This window comes from Cyprinodon variegatus, unplaced genomic scaffold, assembly GCF_000732505.1.
Source record: "Cyprinodon variegatus isolate N-32 unplaced genomic scaffold, C_variegatus-1.0 Scaffold99, whole genome shotgun sequence".
NCBI lineage: Eukaryota > Metazoa > Chordata > Actinopteri > Cyprinodontiformes > Cyprinodontidae > Cyprinodon > Cyprinodon variegatus.
The window spans coordinates 1,379,803-1,395,431 of record NW_015150552.1 but is presented as its reverse complement, the minus strand read 5'-3'; the positions used below and the strand labels follow the sequence as shown (position 1 = coordinate 1,395,431).

Below are 15,629 nucleotides of genomic sequence, written 5' to 3'. Positions count from 1 at the left end.
AGAGGCGGGGTACACCCTGGACAGGTCGCCAGTCCATCGCAGGGCAACACAGAGACACACAGGACAAACAACCATTCATGCTCACTCACACCTAAGGACAATTTAGAGAAGCCAATCAACCTAACAGTCATGTTTTTGGACTGTGGGAGGAAGCTGAGTACCCGGAGAGAACCTACGCATGCTCAGGGAGAACATTTATTAGTGCATATTTTTAAAAACATTACAGATTTTTTTTACTTTAAATGCCAAAACAAAAAAAACCCACACTGATGGGAAAACTTCAAATACTATGAAAGCTGCAACGACATGGGTTATGTAATATTTTTTATAAAGAAAAATTTTGGGTTTGCCTTTCAGTTTCACTACTTATTATTTTCTGGTTGTGAGAACATTTCAAATCTTCAGCCCTCAAAGATATCGGAAGATTTAGTTCTGAAATCTGGAAAAGCTTGGACCCACTGTGATGAGGATGATGATGATGATGATGATGATGATGATGATGATGATGATGATGATGATGATGATGATGATGATGATGATGATGATGATGAATAAGGAAGGATTTTATTCCTTCTTCATGTTTAGCTTTCCTGAAAAATTGGGGACAGAAGTAACTATCTACCTATCTTCTTCTTCTCTGGAGTCTGTAGTTCTAAAGAAACAAAGGTACTACAACATGCGTGTTCACGCCGTGCAAAGGAACCTGACAGAGACTCAGGCTGCTCTGACAGAAAGGAAAATGAGTTTGACGCAGCTTCCTGGAGAACGTATCTCAGTCACGCCATCAAATGTGTAAGCATGCTTAATGCACATTAGATAAGCACCTTTATGCAATGTGCAGATAATAATAATGTCATGTTGTCCCATTGATCTTTCTACACACAGTAACCCACTACTTAAATCTTTCTTATTAGCTTTATTTTGTCTCTTAATGTTTATATGTTCATCTGCAATAATTATGTGTGACATAAAAACCAGAACAAGGCATAAAATGTTAGGGTATGAGTATGTTTTATTGTGTGTCATTTGTAGTTGGAACAGAAACTCTCCATGGTGCCTGATGGTCCTAAGACTTCTAGCTGCAGGATGCAGACAGATTCAGGTGGAGTGAAGGACAAGAATGATGCTATCGATGAAAGAACTGATGTGAGCGCTGACAGCAGAGACTCTGCAGCGGAGCATGAAATACTTCAGAAGATAGAAGCACTGAGAGAAAGACTGCAGTGTTGTTTTATGTGTGAGACAGGAGCATTTTAGTTAACCTCCAGCCATTTCCAAACATGAACTAACAGACGACAGTGTTTTTGCCTTTAGAGCTGAGGCCTGGTATGAGCAGGAACTCCTCCAAGCCACGAAGCACACAGAATATTTGGTGCAGTTTCAGTTGATGGAGCAGGAAAGTGTCGGAACTATTCGTCTGGTGGAGGGCTTCTCCACAGACCCCTGGCACTGGTTTGGAGATAACTAATAGAACTTTTAAGTCACGGCAACACAGATATAATAAAAGTCTATTTGTTTTCCAAACTTACAGGTACACTTCCTGCTGTAACCTCCTGCTCCCCAGCTTCTCTGCATCAGATAACAAGAGTTTTAGTATCACCAACATAAAGATCAACAGTTTTCCGCATCCACAACAGTGCTTTGAGGCTTCGCTTTGAAGACAAACTTCACAGCCATCTCGTCAGCGAAGAATCAACTACAGCCTTAGAGTGAGTTAAGAAAATGACAACTTAATGCCTTTTAATGACTCTGCATGTCTACATTTTATGCTGTGGATTAAAAGCTAATTTTTGCGATCTGGAATTACAGACGTCGACTGGAATATTTATTCTATGTAGCAGACCCTGACAAATGTGAGAAAGAGCAAACCTTATGTGTTTTAGAGGAGGGTTTCAAGACTAGGCAGCAACTGGAAGTGAGTGAGCTGCTGGAAGCAGCTGAGTGCATTTGTTTATATCAATTTTCCAACACAGACTGTAACTAACTTCTATAATTCTGACTGAATTTTAGGTTTTAGAAGGACAAAAGGCTGTTTCTTTATCCAACAGTTATCTGTGGCAGAACAACCCAGAATCAAGTTTGTCCTGAAGCAGATCAGCCAGTGTAATGCTAAGTAAATATCAGATAAAATCCAATTCAGGCATGGTAAGACAAGCTTATACATATATAAACTTTTTTTCCATCTTTCCACTTTTAAAAAGCTAAACTTTTTCCCCCCCCTGTAGGTCATGTTATTGTCTGCAAAGTGCATGTAGGTAACAGTATGCCTATTCATGATAAGAAACCGGAAGAGTTAAGCAGACATCCCAAAGTCTACTCCGTGTACCAATATATAGACGTAGGGAGTGGATCTGCAGAAAGAGATGGTAACCATCTAGAAGGACAAGCTTTAAGTTCATAGAAGGTCAGTTTCTGTGGATCTCTTTTTTTTTTTTTTTTTCTTAGACAGACCCAGCTTAGCTGAACCCTCCTCAGGCCCTGAGGGTAGCATCCCCTGCCAGAAGCACTGGTTTTTGTTCGACCATGAGCTCATCCTTCCAGAGTACATCATACATTTTGAATACATCACTGAGGTAAATCATTTACTTATTTCTTGATTTAACTTTAATCTAGTCCTGCATATCACCACCACCAGCTTTAATATTTGGGGAAATGATTCTAAGCAAGTTGCAACTGAGTGGCAATTTTTGTGGCTATAGTTTCTGGTATCACTCTTGTTGGATTTTAATCATTCTTCTGCACAGAATTATCAGTTTCTTTAAACTGTTTTTCTGGAACTTTCCAAAATATTAAGCACAGTCATACCTTTTATAATAATTAAATTAATTAATTGAATATAATTGATCTCACACTAGAGAAAATCACCTCTATACCTTAAGCCATCCCCTTGTGGAGCAGTAAGCTGCCACAGTGCGGCATCTGGCGAGCAATCAGGGGTTAGTGGTTTTTCTCTGGGATCCAGAGTGCAGGCTGTGGGGATCAAACCGGGTACTTTCAGCCTTCTCAGAGCACAAGCGTACTGCTCTAACCCCTAGGCCCTCACTCCCCATTAATTATTGGGTAATTAACACATACATTATGTATGTGTTAAGTGTGTAGTTCGACTGTCTCATTTAATTATTCAACCATCTTACCCACACTGTTCCCATGTTTCCAGCTGAACTCTGCTATAAAACTGGAAACCATATTGTTTTGGTCCATGGTTAAATCAGTTTTACATAACTAGGGAGAGACTGGGTGCTGAGTAAGAAAGCAGCCCTGGCTCCAAATTGGGCACCTTCAAGTTCAACTGCTGAAAAGAAAAAGCCAGATTTCTTCTAAAGAAATCTTTAATGTTGAGACCTGATAAACACTGAGCATATTGGCAATCACTAAACATGAAGGACAGGCTTTCAGTCCCGGGTATACTTTATTCACGCTGAAGCACGGTGGTGACAGGGTCATGGTTTCAGGATGTTTTAGAAAATCATGTAAGTAAAAATAGAATATAACTAAGAATTTTTTTATGCTGAAGTTCTTAACAAGTGGTGCAGAATTTGTAACAGAGGTTCTACACATCAAAACATCAGAAGGTTTCTGAAAGTTACAAAATTCTTTAAAATTACTCTGAAAATTAAACAGAAATTTACTGATAATAGAAATGATAACTCTTACCTTTGAATACTTAAGTACCTTTAAATACGTGCACATTTGAAAACTTCACTATCATCGAAAGTGAGTACTTCAATTCTTTAACTTGAGTAGATTTTTAGCTGGGAAACTTTGACTTGTAGTTCAGAAAGATTTCACCACGAGTATCAATACTTTTACTCAAGTACTATAGTTGAGTGCTTCTTCCACCAAGCTGAGGAAACGCTCTGCCCTCCTATCCCTAACAGCTCCCAAACTTTGTGGAGTTCCACAGTCAAAACCCCTGCTGATCCAAAAGGACATAAAGACCCACCTCATTTCCTAAAAAAACAAAAACAAAAAAACAAAGCATTTTGATGATCATTGAGGATTTTGGGAGAAATATTCCCTTGAATGAAGAGACAAAAGTCAGACACTAAACCTGATCCATTCTTTTTATGTACCACCAGATCATCCAGAAAGAAAGTGCAGGACAATGATCCAAATCACACCAGCATATCAGCCTTTGGGAAAAAATGGCTAAAATAAACAATATTTAAAGGTTTCTGAGAGGCCTAGTCAAAGCATGCAGTCAATCTCATTGACAATATCTTAATTGATTTGCTGTGTTTACATCTAAGAGGCCCTCCTAGCCCACTCTCGTACCGACAGCGAACGTCCTCGAAGTCTCAGCCTGCTGTCGACTGCTCAGCTCCTTTCCCATTTGGGTCCGGCTCCATGGGATCCTTGCAGAGAGCTGGAGCCAGACTGGACCGAAAAGGTAAGGTGTAGTAAGTGGAGATCTTTATCAGATAATTAATCCGAAGATGCATCTGTAAAGGTTTCAACGAAATAGTCGCTTGACAAAGTCATATATGATTTTTGTTGTTGTAATAAAATACATACATTCTATAAAATCCAGATATCTAAGTTTCTCTCCAGGTGTAAAGAAGCCAATAAAGAAAACATATAAAAAATCAGATCAGTGAATGCATATTTATCATTTTGTTTAGCTTTGACAACATTTGTCAGTAACAACTGATAGCAAAGAATCCTCATTTTGCTCTTGGGTAGTAAGGGTCACGTATTCAGAGTGGCCTGGCCTGTATCAGTGTTGTTTGCAGATGGTGCTAACGGTTTTGAGGTTTGGTTATATTTCTTCTTTTGGGAATTTTCATGGTGGTGGGTCTTCTGTTGGTGGCTTGATTAGAAACATCCAGTTCAATCTATTCTAAATAAGTGAAATGTGGTTAATGATCTAGAAAATCTATTACACAGGTAAAGCCTACCTGACCCAATAAAGGTATCTTTATTTCTGGGCCTAGTGGGTCCACGGTATCTGCAAATGAAGCTGCTTCTTCAGACCCTTGGCCACCTTGGGGTTTTTCGAGAATTCTTGACCTTTCAGGCAGGATAGAGCTCTCCAAACCTCTACTTAAAACTATCTTGTAGTGTTGCACCGCTACCGATACCAGTATCGGGCTGGACCCAATCCACCACTAAAATGGTGGTATCGGTAATGGGGAGTACCAACAAATAGGGCACCGATACCATTTTGAGAGCCAAAACTTTATTAAAATATTGTCACCCATTCCAGATAGGCAATAAAACGTTCTACTGGATTCACTTTGTATTAGTCTTTTTCCTGCTTCACAAAGGTAGGCAGCAGCTTGACAAAGCCATGATGGTAATTATTTTACATCCAATATATACACACACACATCAATTTCAAACAGATGGTATCGGCATATACTGCACAGCCAGGTATTGGGTTTTGATATCAGGGCCTAAAAATGGCATCGCCGCAACACTACTATCTTGTGTAGACATGAGTAAAGGGAACTGATGCTATTTAAAACAACATTGACCACTGTATTCCTTTTCAGCAACACTGCAGTCTGTCTTCTTTTGTAGATCATCAGCTAATACCATATGTTTAATATTTATAAATTGATATATCTATATGTTTGTCTGTATGTTATGTATCTATATGCCTGAGGGTATACATTTTTTTAACAGATCACAGCCCTGAACCTTGACAACCAAAGACTTTCCGAGCTTTGCAACCTGGATAAGCTGGTGAACCTGCGCTGGGCTTCCTTCAACCATAACAACATCTCGGTAAGTGAAAATGGGGACGAGCACGTAGTACAGCCTTACGTAAACATATCACCAGAATGATTGACAACTAGGAGGACTACTTATTTTATACCTTTAATTTAATATAAATCTTACCTTTTTGCTTTACAGGGTTCTTGACCTTATCAGTAATTATTTGGCCTGTTTCTAATCCATCCAGTATATATTTTATAGATACTGATGACTGATAGCAAAGTTTTTTCCCCACTGCAATAAATGAAAAATCTAGATAGGTCATATTTCCTAAAATAAGTGCATTTGTTCTTGAATTTAGGAGATAAAATAGACATTTTGCCAATGGATCAAGACAATTTAGATTTAAAATAAGAAAACACAACTGCATTGTCTTATTTAAAGTGCATATTATCTAATTATCTTATTGTAAGAGTAAAAATACTCATTCCATTGACAAATTATGTCATTTACCTACTCAAATCAAGGGTAAATACAGTTAAGACATATTAATGATTTCTTCATCGTTTTTCCAGTGCAGGCTCTAGAAAATTTTGTTCCTACTATCCATTTCTTTGAAATGTTTCCAATCTTTCTGCAAACCCGCTGCTGTTTTTCTTTCTCTTCTTTTTAACTTAAACTTTCCAGCAGAATATGCATTTCTATGACCTGCATAGTGTTTTGTCTTTCTATTTTCTTTCTGGTGTTGCAGAAATACCCCCCAAAAACCTTACAAGGGTGTCTGGTAACATAAATGTTGTGAATTAACCTACCAATCTTTTAAAGCCATAGTTTTAACATATCAAACTTTTGATTTTGAAGAAAGTGATAAAAGTATTTTCATAACCATGCTTCATATTTACGGTAGGCTATTTGGCAAATGAAAAATGTTTTTGTAAATCTAGTTGATGTACATAAAAAGACTAGGCTTAGTGTGATTCAGTGTCAGCCAGTGAGATAGAGAGCTTTTTTGTTTTCTATACACCATTAGAGGGCAGCCATGACCAAACAATGTTGCAGCTGCCTCATCACTCTTCTGGCACATTTCATGTGGGGCCCTCACTCATTTTAACACAAATATCCACTATTTTAATATCTAACAAACCTGTTTTCTTTTAGCTAGAATGTAAACAATTTAGATTCTGGGCATTCTTTTGGGTTATGTCTAGAGATCATCATTCATGCAGAGCGGGTTGGAGTTGCTCCTTTGTTTGTGTGTTCTGTGATTGCTGGGAGTTTTCCTGCACCTGTAAGGCCTGAGAAGCTAAATGCAGCAGCAGGAGGGAGAATGAGGCCAAACTGTTTTTTCTCTGACTGTCTTTAAGGAGGAGGCCTGCCTGCATCCTGAAACCACTGATGCAGAGCCTGAAGGTGCTCCATTTGAGTCACAATGGCATCTACAATATGGCCAATCTGCAGCTCAGCAGGCTCACCAATCTTAAAGCACTCTTCCTCCAAAAGGTATGTATAGTTCAGGGTGCAGCCCTCCCACTCAGAGTGGTTAGGGTGAGGTGAAGAAACTGTAAAAGCGAGCAGTAAAAGAGCAGTACCTCCCATTGACCGAAGGCCAGGTGGGTGATGAGTCAAGAAGAAAAGAGCGACTGACTTTCTTTTCAACAGCGTTGATAGCTTTCAATTGTCCCTGTGCTTTCTTCTCCAACGCCAACTTCACTTTCTTATTTTATGACTTCTTCAGAACATTTTAAAGCTTTTCTGTAATTTCAGTAGTTTTTTCTTTTGTTGTTTTGCTTTTTTAGAGCAGCAAGAAAAGTACAAAAAATAAAACTTAAAAAAAGCCTGTATAAAGTATTTCTCTTTGTCTCTGCAGTGTTTTCTTTTTTTCTCTTTGTCTCCTTAAATGTTTCAGATCATCAAACATTTATTAGTATTAAAAAAGATTGACTGAGTAAATACAGAAAGACATTTCAAGTGGTGGTTTTTATTTGTAAATTAAAAATCTGTCCAAACAAGCCCGGCCCAGATTGAGAAAGTAACTGATTACAACTATCAAACATTTCCAATAAATGATCCTGTTCTTTTTCATCGCTGTGGGAAATATGTAATCTTTTTCATAACTCTTGCTACGCTTTTCAAGCATGAACAGGCCATATGAGGTCATCCCACAATATTTTAGTCTGATTGAAGTCGACTCTGGGTTGGCCATCCCCAAAACTTTCATTTAGAATAATTCAGAGACTAACTGGTGGTTTCACTGCTGCGTGACTCAAGATTTCCTATAGGGGAACAGAAATCCTAGTCCCATTATTTACAGCATAGTCTCCCAGATCATAATGCTTCTCCCACTAAATGTTAATGTTATGCCCACCCCATGGATGGATGAATTTGAGATGGGTCTCGGTCTTCTTTTTTATTCAAAAGTCTTTAGGATTCCAAGAGTTTTGGGGAGACCTAAAGGATTCTTTCTGTTATTTTGGTTTTTTGTCTTGCAACAATGTCATAGACCTAGTCCCACCCAGCCCCTTTCTGGTTGTTGAACCATTATTCAATCATTGCTCTTGGGTGACTCCTGAAGGTTTTGGTTGCTCCATTGGTGGCACTGTTACCTTGCAGTAAGAAGTTGGTTTTAGATTCCAGCATGGAGTTTGGATGTTATCCTTGTTCTTCCCTGGTCCGACTGGGTCCTCTCCCACAGTCCAATGAGATGACAGAAAGGTTATTGTTGACTAAACTACCCCTCTGTGTGAGTGTGCACGTGTTTGGTTCATTGTGTTTTTTTATTGTGTTGTTTTTATGTTTTACCCTAGTGGACTTCAGCCTGTCCTGGGTGCACCATGGTTCACACACCCACACACACAACAGGTTACCCTAAAACAGGGGTCTGCAACCTTTGGCTCCAGCTCCTTAAAACTCTGCGATGGCTCTTGATCTCTTGGCTAAAAATTATAAAGAAACATGCAACTTCTGAACAAAAGATAGTAGCAAATGCATGTTTTAAATGGGAAAAGTGTTTTTTTTTTTTTTTTTTACAAGATTTTCCAAATATATTAGCAACCCACATAAAATGTATTTCTCTCTCCACAAGGTTTTTCCTTCAGTTTAAAACCCAAAATCTGAAACAGCACGGTGGTTATTTAAAAATAAATAAATGGATATTTATTCAATATGTTGTCTTTGTCTTTTTTATGTTTGCTGCTTTAAACTACTTTTATAAGCTGGACTTGAGTCCCAAGCCTTAGAGCTGTCTTTGTAACTCTTTCCAGAAAAAAAGCAAAATTTGCTCTAACAAAAATAATAAGTCTATTAGTCTATATTTTCATGCTGATAAAATTGAAATACATTTTTTTTTCATCAATGATTATTTTTCTGAGGGTTTAAAATTATTTTTCTTTACACAGGCAATAAAATCAGCTGGGTGGAGGACTTGGAAGGCCTCACCCAGCTCAGGGAGCCCGTGTTGGACCAAAACAGAATTAAAGCTCTGGATAAGAACTCCCTCACAGCCCAGAACCTCCTGCTGGAGCTGCTCCTCGCAAAGAACCGTATCGGGGAACTGAACCATCTCGATTCCCTAACAGAGCTCAACAAACTCTTCCTGGACATGAACAAGCTGCAGGTATTTTGCCTTTTTAGATGTTTGTATGGAGAATTTAAATGAAACGGCATATTCAATCTAAAAGCACACACAGCGTGCGCACATTACTGAGGAAGGTCACGGTAACCTTTTGTGTAGTTTTTGATTTACCAACTTTTTCCTGATTGCTTTACATGTATCAGATGTTTAAGAATGCATTTTATTCAGTATTACTTTTTCTGCATTTTGCAAAGTAGGCATAAAGTATAGTAATCATGAGCCATTACCACCCACTGTGGTATGCAAGAGGTAGTATTAAGGAGAATCAAGGTTGATTGAAAGTCAGGGCCGTGCGTATGAAGGAAGAGGGGAACAATCAGGACAACTTGTAATCAGCTGCTCAGTCTGCAGCTCCTCACCCAGGGAGAGTGATTTGCACTTTTGTTGCCTTTTTCTTTCTCCTCCTCACTTCCTTAATGTTTTTCCTGCATTCAATTAAGACATAAAACAAGGCAATCATCCCAGAGCATCGGCCCTCACCGTGGGGGGTGTTTTTGAATCACAGCCGAGAGTCAGAATATAAAGCTGGGAATCAAAGACAGCCCCCGCCCCTCCATGGCATGTTGCGTGCCCATATTCCTATGAGATTAACACAGGCTCACATATGTAATCTCTTCCATCCTCCTAAATTCTGAAATGTTCTGCCCTCATGCATACATACATTTCCATTATCAGCCCACCGCAGGCTCCGACCAAGAGGAGAAAAGGTAAAATGACAGAGCCTGGAATAAGAAAAAACTTAAAATAATCTGGTTCTCTACTTTCCACAGGACATCACAGAGCTTGAAAAATTGGATGCCCTTCCCTCCCTGACAGAGCTCTCTGTAGCTGGAAATCCAGCGAGTATTACGGGGGGTTTAGTTTGTCCATTAAACCCAATTAGGCATTTTGAACAACTAGAGATTTTTTTTCCCACTGTGATAGGCTTTCACTGACATGAAACCGCAATCTGTCAGTCACAGGACACTTTGAGGTCTTTGACTCACAAAAAAAATTATCCAAAGCAGGTTTTAAAGCTCAGTTTCTCACATCCCAAACTCCAAATTAAGCGATTACACATTGGGCCGTCTGCTGCTCTTCACACTGCCTGGCATTAGAGACCAAATGGCATGGCACCATCACCCATCTGGAGCTACTCAAGCCTGGGTAGAGTCTGCAGCTCAGGACCTTTATTCTCCATGGGGTAAACCTCAGCTGCAGTAGCCTCAACCCCATTCCCCTTAACTTCTCATGGGGTAAACTATAACTGCTGCCAGGGACTGCGGGCCAGAATCCGCCCTAGAGATGCTGCTCCCATCTAGTGCATGTCCTGTAGTATGCAGCGACATCCTGCAGGAACAGGCAATATTGTGGTCAGAGAGACGGGTTTGTAGCATGACCAGAAGGTGCTTTCAGCTGCAGCTGTCAGCTGGGTCACTGGGAGAGCTGCTGAGAAGGTGGTAGCTATCCTGGGACCCAGTTAGCATCATATTTTCACCGCATTTACTGCAACTACAGTCAGTCAGGCTTCAATTTGAATTTTGCCTCTCTCAGTTAATAGTAAATTGATTTGAACCCAGAACTTTATAGCTGGGTGATCTTTACTGTCTATTATCCTTAGGTTGCCTGTAAATCCCAGCATAGGAGAGCGGTTGTGCTGTGTCTGTCGCAGCTGCAGGTCCTCGATGGAGTCACGGTCACATTGGAGGAACGGACGAAGGTTGAGCTCTTTATTAGAGACCAATATGTGGGAGCTGAAGTAACACGAAACACATACATCCATCTACTTTAAATTGTAACTCACCCTGAGATTCACACTTTCTGTATTTAAACTATATAAAGACTATATGTATATTCTTATCGTATAAAGATAAAATATACAAGCATTATTTCGGCTGCTATTTTTATGTTGCTTTATGCACTTTAATGTTACCAAAGAAGTTGAACGGCGATTACTGTAGCTGAATTTTCGGTTCAAACAGTTTGTGACGCCTACGTCAAAACTTAAGGTATTCATCACCATTGCCCCTATTATTAAATCAGGGTGAGTTACGCTTTAACTATTAGCTCTCCTCTCATCAGAACTGTGTATTTGGTTACATAATGAGATGATGAGAGCGTGGTCTAACATTATTTTATCACACATACATGTTGATATTGTGCTGCCCCACAGAAAATCAATCAAATTTGAAAATCAACCCAATTATAATAAAATCTAAATCAATAACAAATACTTGAATACTGAAATGAAAGGGATACAGTAGCAAAAACAATTAATAAGTCGAACAGAAATAAGAGCATAAGAACATTTGTTATAGTTAAAAATAATTTGAATCCAATCACACATTGGTTCAAAATAAGGTGCATAAAAGTACAGCTTAGAAATTTAATTAGTCGGTGAAAAGTCTCATTTCAGAGGATAAAATGAAACGTTTTTAGGCTGCCGTTATGCCTGTTCTTAATGCACATTTTCTACGCCGCACTCCTTCCTTTCTCTAAATATTCAATAACTTTTAGACATTATTCTATTTTGATGAAACCCTGAATTTCGAATATGCTGGTGAAGGTTCTCAGTCATCCCGTTCATCGTCATTCCAAAAAAGAAAATTAAAAACAATCCACGTTGACCTCCAACTCAACACTATTCTTGACATTTTGAATTGAAAAAGCTTCCTGGAAGGGAAGTAAAACATCTTCAAACTTGGAAACAAAGTCCAGTGGGTAGTTTTTAATTTCCTGAATTTGTATTTATTTGTGAACTGTGATCATCAAAATCACAAGACGTATTTCATTCTGCTTTATAATGAATCTAGATAATCTATATGGTTCTGCAATGAGTGTCAAAAATATTGAATTATTCTAAAATATTCCTGAGCTCTAATTGTACATTTCTACTCAATCTTTGTTTTATATATATATATATATATATATATATATATATATATATGTGTGTGTGTGTGTGTGTGTTTCGCCAATTGTTAGAATTGTTCGATCAAAACAGACCAAACCAATTCTGTGGAGTAACTAACTTAGCATTCATCACTTCCTCTTAATAAGCATTTGGTGACAGTGGAAAGGAAAGACAGCCTTCAGCTAATAGCTACTCTGCATCTTTAATTTGCTTTTGTCATCTAAATACTCTACTGCCCTCAGCTCTTAAGAAACACTTCTCCACAGCTCAGGGTGTTATCAAGAGATGATGGTGTCACCCAGACTTTTTAAGTTCCAGATTCATTAATGTACAAGGCTCTAGGGAGCCTTCAGGATAAAGGGAAGTTTGATAAATAATCTGCTAGGTTAGTTAATTGTTTTAAAAGCTAGTAAGATCCATTTATAATCAATTCCTAAATGCACAGCTAACTACAGCAGAGATTAATATAGTCCTCGTGATCTGTGTCACAGAGTGTTTGTGCCAATAGCAAACAACTTCTGACAGAGCTTAAGACAGTAGAGTTGAATACTACATCATTTGTTCCTTAGTCATCATTAGATATATGGAGCTACAGTATCATCAATATAACAGAAAATAAATCCAGTGGACTGTTGGGCCGTAAAGCTCCTGCAGCTCTGAATTAAAAGCAGTCTAAGCCTGCGAGCATCATCCTGCTGATTAGATGAAATGTGGCCAGCCGATAATGCACCAGTGGATTTAGACTGTATTAGCCGGGTCAGAATGTCTCTCTGCTCGTTAATCGTTGGTATGGAAAAGACAGATCGCAAATCCTCAGTTTTCTCATTAAAATACCCAAACCTTCCGTTAGCGACTCTCATAATGCCCCCTGTTTTCACTCAGTCCATAGCTGCCATTGCTGTTGCTGAATTTGAACTTTGTTGCTGATGACCAGTAATTTCCCTATAAGATGCTTGCATAATGTGGAACAACAAGCAATCCAATCACCAATCTCTGGCAAGGGGGTGGGTGGAGGGACACATTGCTTTGACTGCACTGGACATGGGAAACAAAACAAAAATAAAGCATAGGTTCAATTGAAAAGCATTAATTTAGAAGTTTGCACTTTTTTTGCAAGTTTTCTTCTGCTTTTAATTAAATCTACATGGTTGGACTCTCGTTTATTACTGTTTTTTTCTTAAAGAAAAGCTCTCACCACCTAAGAGCATGTCTGCCTGCTTCTGACATTTATCTACCTGGACCTATGCCTATTTGGCCTCACAGGACCTCTCTAAGGGGCACGGATATAAATGGGGGACCACACAACGTCAACCTTAGGCAGAATCCACTGCCAAGCACTTCAAACAACAATCATTTCACACAAGGACATAAGTGTGCAATTCCTGCTGCAGAAAACTTCATGCGTTTTATTAAGAAAAGATGATCAATCTTACATTAGCCTATACAGCTTATTTTGTAACAGAGAATCATTCTGCAGGTAGCATCATTACTTTATTTCAGAGATGCGCAGAAATCTTAAAAAAAAAATCATTCTTTATTTATCTAACCTTTGCTTTCAAGAATCCTGATGTCCTTATTATTATTAGTGATCTAAATCAATGCTTGTTCAAGCTTTTAAAAATGTATTTAAACTTCTTGTAGATAGCTGAATGCTTTAAAAGTTTATATTAATGAATTCTTTGAATAATTTAAGTGTTGTAAACAGGTATTTGACTCCTCAAAGATTATTTTTCTTTTGCTCTTTATGCCACATTTTAAAATATCACATCAATAGACAACATGACTTTTACTCAATCAAAATGACTAATTTAGTATTTATATGAATATTTCAGTTATTAAAGGAAAACACTAAGCCAAACCAACCTGACCTTTTTTTCAAAAAGTCATTGTCACCTCAACCAATAACTGACCAGTTTTTTGCACCAATAATGAAGAATTTCAACATTTTTCTTGTAGAGTTGATTCAATTGAACCATGCTGCAAGGTTGACTAGGCCTCTATGACACCTCAGTGTTTCTGAACCATTCAGAGAAGGTAGTTTCTTATGAATAATCAAAGTGTGCTTGAGCCTAATCCTTTAGGAGTTTCTGCTAAATCGCAGAACACAATGTTCTGTTAACCATCACTACCAACAACGTGTTTAACTAAGATGTTTTTTTTAACTGCTTTGTTAGTTTTACACCAGATGTAACACAAAGTTTCTCACTATTTTCCCATCAAGATACAGTGAACAGTGGTTTCGACCTTGTCACTCTCTCATGGATGCCATGTTTGTTTCTCTCTCATTGTTGATCATAAACACTGACCTTAAATAAAGTAAGAGAAGCCTGTAGTTGAAAATGGCTCCAACTATGACTCCAGTCGAGTTTACTGAGTTGAAAACCTGTTTGTTTGTACAATAACCAATTTACAAAAACTGCTTCTCTTTATTGAAACCCTATTAAAGGTTTTCTTTTGCAAGGACTCCTTTTCTGTCCAACTTAAAGCAAACACTAAGATACAAACAACTTCCTAAAGAAAGGCTATTTACATTTTAAACATTGGATGGTGTGGAACAGATTCACAAAGATATGACTTGGACCCTTTATGTGAATATTAAACCTCTGTCCTGATCAAGTGTCAGCCTTGATCCCTTGTACTGCTGCTCTGTTTGTGTGTGTGCGTGTATGTGTGTACCTGTCTAGCCCTCAGAGTGAGGACCATTTTTCCAATTTCACCATCCAATTGAGGACCAGCAGTTGCAAACTGAGGACTTTTTGCCAGTCCTCACATGCTATTTTGCTAATAGTTAGGTTTATGGCTAAAGTGTCAATTGGTTAGGGTTAGGTTGAGGTAATGCATTGGTAATGGATATGTTTAGGTTTAGTTTTAGGGCAGAAAAAGGGTTGAAAATGACTGAAAATCAATGGAAGTCAAACGGTCCTCACTACAATGGCAATGATACCAGTAATCAGTTACTGGCTGCTGTCTGAGCAGGACATTTGATTTGTGTTTATGTTTTTAAGAGTGGAGCAACTTGTACAGGATCTATTTACCTTCTTGACAATACAATGCAGACAAAAAAAAATAAAAGGGTTTGAAAATGGTCTAATAAGTGGTTCCTAAGAATAAGATTAATTCATAAGAATGAATGATAAATATTAAATATTACTATAAAGTGGAAATATTCAACATTTTATGTAAATGAAAAACCTAAAAGAACGTCATAAAAACTCTAGAGTTATGTACTTACCTAACTACTGTATGCAGACAGATTTTCCTTCAGCATTGGAATGCATGAATGTTCACGCTAAGCATAGGTTTTTACAATAATAATGCATTTCTCTTTTTAAAAAAAGTTTGAAGACTTATTATTTATTACAAAATGTCTTTTTATTAAAGCTACAGTGTGTAATTTTTAGCAACATCTAGCGGTCAGACTGCAGCAACATGAACATCTCCCCCCCA

General features: G+C 38.2%; 1 pseudogene; it reads left to right on the top strand.

Annotated features, from left to right (window-relative positions):
- The window catches only part of LOC107084399, a 33,859-nt pseudogene that overhangs the window by 10,290 nt on the left and 7,940 nt on the right, over nt 1-15,629 (top strand).